Raw genomic sequence first — 5,409 nt, forward strand, 5'->3', positions numbered from 1 at the left:
TAGTCTTGGCAAAGAGAATTGAGAGAGGTTCTGAACCTCTCCGAATCAGCAATAATACTGTTAATTTGCTTCAACACTGTGGGGTGCAAGTCAGCGAATCATGGGAAACAGCAAAGGGAGATGTTTAGCAATAATGCTACTAACCTCAGGCTTTTCATCACCTGTTCCCTCTTTTCATCACAACTTCACAAAATAGTCCCGTTTTAAGTCAGCACCTTCCTCCCGAAGATTGGGACAGACAAATTTTGTCTGTTGACTCCAAAATTAGGGTTCACTTCCAGAAATACTGAATAATACAAGAAAAAAATGCAGAATAAGTTGGGCAACTTGAGGAAGCCTGGCGATGTAAAGGTTTTATTCCCATAATTCCCTTCAGCATTGCGATTATGAAATTCCAATACTATATATTAATAATAATATTGATTTAAATATGTGACCGAATACGTTCATCAACATTTCTGTATCTTTATCGTGGTGATATCTGCAAAGAACTTCCGTTGTCACAGTGTCTTACAGTTTTTCTGATTACAACAGCCGCGCTAAGCGAATTGGGAAGATCCTCAGTGGGCATTAGTGGGATGGGTTGAGGAGTGGTGGTGAGAGGAAGCCATTCAAGCACCTTTCGGTGAATAATGTTATCATACTCATAGCACCATGTAGAACAGTTAATGAGTTTAGGTCACTCAGGGCATGCACTGTGTGTAACAGGTTCCATACACGTGTTACACTGTGGACGTCTCTTGCGTTCTCATCTTCAGCACGTGTGTAACAAGTTCCATACGCGTGTTACTAGTACAGTGTGAAAGGCTGACTCTAGTCGTTAGAATTGCAGAGCAAATGTTACAGTGTGAACGTCTCCAAATTTCATTTGCGTGTTTGTAGTGTGACGTCTCTGGCGGTTACATCTTCAGCACGTGTGTAACAGGTTCCATACACGTGTTACACTGTGAACGTCTCTGGCGCTTACACCTTCAACACGTGTGTAACAAGTTCCATACACGTGTTACACTGTGAACGTCTCTAGCGATTACATCTTAAGCACGTGTGTAACAAGTTCCATACACGTGTTACATCTTCAGCACGTGTGTAACAACTTCTATACACGTGTTACACTGTGGACGTTTCTGGCGGTTACATCTTCAACACGTGTGTAACAACTTCCATACACGTGTTACACTGTGAACGTCTCTGGCGGTTACATCTTCAGCACGTGTGTAACAGGTTCCATACACGCATTACACTGTGGACGTCTCTTGCGTTCTCATCTTCAGCACGTGTGTAACAAGTTCCATACGCGTGTTACTAGTACAGTGTGAAAGGCTGACTCTAGTCGTTAGAATTGCAGAGCAAATGTTACAGTGTGAACGTCTCCGAATTTCATTTGCGTGTTTGTAGTGTGACGTCTCTGGCGGTTACATCTTCAGCACGTGTGTAACAACTTCTATACACGTGTTACACTGTGGACGTCTTTGGCGGTTACATCTTCAACACGTGTGTAACAACTTCTATACACGTGTTACACTGTGAACGTCTCTGGCGGTTACATCTTCAGCCCGTGTGTAACAACTTCCATACACGTGTTACACTGTGAACGTCTCTGGCGGTTACATCTTCAGCCCGTGTGTAACAACTTCCATACACGTGTTACACTGTGGACGTCTCTGGTGGTTACACCTTCAGCACGTGTGTAACAACTTCCATACACGTGTTACACTGTGGACGTCTCTTGCGTTCTCATCTTCAGCACGTGTGTAACAAGTTCCATACGCGTGTTACTAGTACAGTGTGAAAGGCTGACTCTAGTCGTTAGAATTGCAGAGCAAATGTTACAGTGTGATAGTCTCCAAATTTCATTTGCGTGTTTGTAGTGTGACCATCTATGTTCAACTAAAGTACATGTGCTACAGTGTGGACGTCTCTAATCGTTAATTACATGTAATTAAAATTACTACCCACGTTACTTTACAGCTCATTTTGATTACTGCAGTGTATTTACATTTCGTGAAACACAGAATACAAAATGCATTTGTCAGCAATAATTGATGGCCTAGTCAAACTAATCAACTGATCAGCAGTCACACAGTACACATCAGCTTAGGGCTGCCGTATCGATCAACGGATATATGCTATTAACGTAATGTTTAACGGCGGAAATCTGAAAGGGCGTTTTACGTTTTTTATATATTTTTTTTTTAAATTCTGGTTTAGTATTTTAATCAAACAGAAGTTCCCCCTATTAAATGCCTATTAGCAAACTTGAACTCAATCATGGAACATATGCACAAATAAAGTTTTACACGAACGTGATACACTAATTTTTTTTTCGATGGCGTTTAATGATGATTCCCCAGTGTCGAGGACATATTTAACGGATATCATAAACGTACATGCAAGCGTAATGTTGCATGGTTCCAAGGCAATGATCGTTATTACGGTCACGGAGTACGATATAAAATAGGTAAAACAATGACCCGTCATATTGCTACTTACTCACCACTTATAATGGTAATTTTTCAAAAGATAACGCATTTCAGCTCAGGTAATGTTTATCGTGTTTTTTTTAATGCGTGGCTTCCTCAAATGGCTTTATGCGTGACATACCGTACTAAACCAAATTTGCATATTTGTTTTTAACTCACAACCTCGCTCTTATCGCAAGATACCGAGTTTTTGATATTGAACCTTGACTTATTTTTATCGATAGATTAATCGTCCTAATTGAATCCTTACTAAGTTTTTTTGTAGGCATCCTTTAAGCTAAACTGTCGAATTAATAAATACATTTAAAAAAAAACGAATTTGTTCAACAACAAAAAATACTCCCGCTACCTAAAACGTGCTATTCAGTTTATTGACGTTTTTTCGTAGTAGTTTTTTTTTTTACCACAAATCGTACTGCTGTACATCTTTCCTATAAATTGCGCCCTCTAGTAACGTAGAGCATCGCTGACGTAATTGGGTGACACGAAGGTCAATATCGTTTTGATCTGTTGCTTATCAATGAAGATTATGTGTTTTGAAGAGATTTTACTCTATGCTAGATGGCGAATGACTACACAACCAAACATATTTGTCGATTTGAACAATACTAGTATCCATCATTTTGACGCCACAGAAGCGCCCTCTTTTGGTACCTTGCTTTACAGAAAAATAATCGCACAAGTAAACGTATCATGTAACATTACGTGATGTGCCGCATCATATGCCTGTATCTATGTTGTTTGTATTATTAAACACACGTTTTAACTACCTCGCATTTGTGTGCATCGTGCCTAATTTACATGCATTTAAAGGGCAGTGGTTGTCGCACCGCGTCCTGTTCGATATGGGACTCATAGCGACGTATACAACGCGTGTAAAATACATTGTTTATTTACATGAAATTCGAACACGCGCTGCGCGACGACCACCGCCTTTTAACCAAGACAAACTATTGGTCATGTGCTATTGGATCTGAGCAGATTGTAATCCTACATGTGATACAATTCGGTAATCAAAGATAATAATCCAACTCACTTGAACATGACATGTACTTAATGGCATATTGTTAAAACATAAGTCCTCCCATGGACCGCAGATGAAAGACAATATAGTTTTGCTGAATGACAGTTTGAAAATGGTTTGCTGAAAACAGTCATCAAAACAAAAATGGAAGAAACAGTAGACAAACTTGAAGCTTTGGTGAGTTCCCGGTTTTGCACTCAACTTTTACACGTTAGACTTTTATGTACTAGCATGGTTTATAGTTCCATGGTACTAGTATAGGCTCGAAAATAGTATTAAGAAAATCTGCAATGAATGTTATTTTATCGTGCAATTGTTTTGTTTTACATTAAACCACATTTATCTGTCGAGTATGGATGTCACCACGGACGTACTCCTAACCATGGACGTACTAGAAGATGAACCGAACTATAATCGGGCGTGTTCGTAATCGTTTCCCGTGGAAAGGAAATTATGCAGGCACGATCTGGATTAACAGTAAACTGGTGGCGGCAACGCACATACATCAAAGCGAGTAAACACCGTGCAGCGTTCATCTCTAGTACGTCCTAACCAAGTTAACAATGATACCTAGACTCCATTTACAGTTTCTGTCCCTCGAGTATACTATGACGTAAACTTGCCATTCCTGTTTGTTATACTGCCCTTAACGATATTATACACAAGCGGCACGCGAGCCGCTCTCTGGACGCCCGAGGCAGAGTCACTGCAACGCAGGGGCAAGAAACTAGAACCGAGTCTACATGACACCATACAATGCTCCAGTCCAGAAGACAATAATAATTTTTTGATGTCTTGTAATTTCATCACATTTACACATAATATTCATTTCAAATTGTATGACATTTTCTAATTGACAATATACAATATCCCCTCATTTCCAGTAACATTAATTGCAACTAATCCATTCTTGCAACTCTATGTCAATTGTTAATCTTGAGTAACCTTTTGTCGGATGGTGTTTCCATGCAAATCATTCCTTAAATTATCCTCGTATTGGTGTAAACCAATTCCTGCAATGTGTTGGAGATCTCTCTAAGAGTTCGCCAATGGGCAATTCACGTGAACCAACTTTAATTAACTCATATTGTCGGCGACAATTGCAATTTTTTAGGACTCGAAATGATAGGTAAAATTAACGCGTTCTTATATAAGGCAGCCATACTTACATCACAGTTGTCACTACTTTCAAGGCAGTCTTTTCACCTACTTCGTCAAATTAATGCTCGAATCCCCTGTAGCTCGGTTTATGTATCGACTCTAGAGAGTCTCCCAGACGTAGAAATGATTTTCAATTGTTCAATTTAGCTTGTAACAACATACAGTTTCATCATTTATTTTACATTTTTTGACAAGTGCAATGGCACTAGCGGTCAATGAACTTCTTGTAGTAGAGTTTTTTGCTATTGCAATTGCATAGCACATTTCTGAAGTAACATATTCTTTGAATCCCATCAAGTTATATATTTTTCAAATAATATGAAATAAATATTCCAACAAAAAAAATGGAACCGTGTAATCACGTGATCACTGTGCAAATAGAGAGGTCTCATTTTCGAAGAAACGTAAATAAGTACGCGGTACTCATAACACTTTTTAAAAACATCGTCAACATTGTTTTAAAATATGATATGTCGTGCCACAGTCCACGAAGGGGAAAGTTGTGTCGTATTTTCTAAAGTCAAAGTAGTAGACAAACTATCTTTGCCAGATTTCACTAACAGTTATCAGAGAATACCTATGCCAAAAATCACCATCGTGGAGCAGCCGGGAGTCGAGATCAACTCTCTAGACTAGCCGCAAATGCCGATGCGACTCGTCTGTAATTACAAAACGGTGTCTATCACTCGGCAGTTTGACATGCAATTCATGTGGTTCAATTCAATCTCTGACAAAGTCGTACAC

The sequence above is a fragment of the Saccoglossus kowalevskii genome, chromosome 16 (assembly GCF_978046115.1).
Source record: "Saccoglossus kowalevskii chromosome 16, keSacKowa6.1, whole genome shotgun sequence".
Classification (NCBI taxonomy): domain Eukaryota; kingdom Metazoa; phylum Hemichordata; class Enteropneusta; family Harrimaniidae; genus Saccoglossus; species Saccoglossus kowalevskii.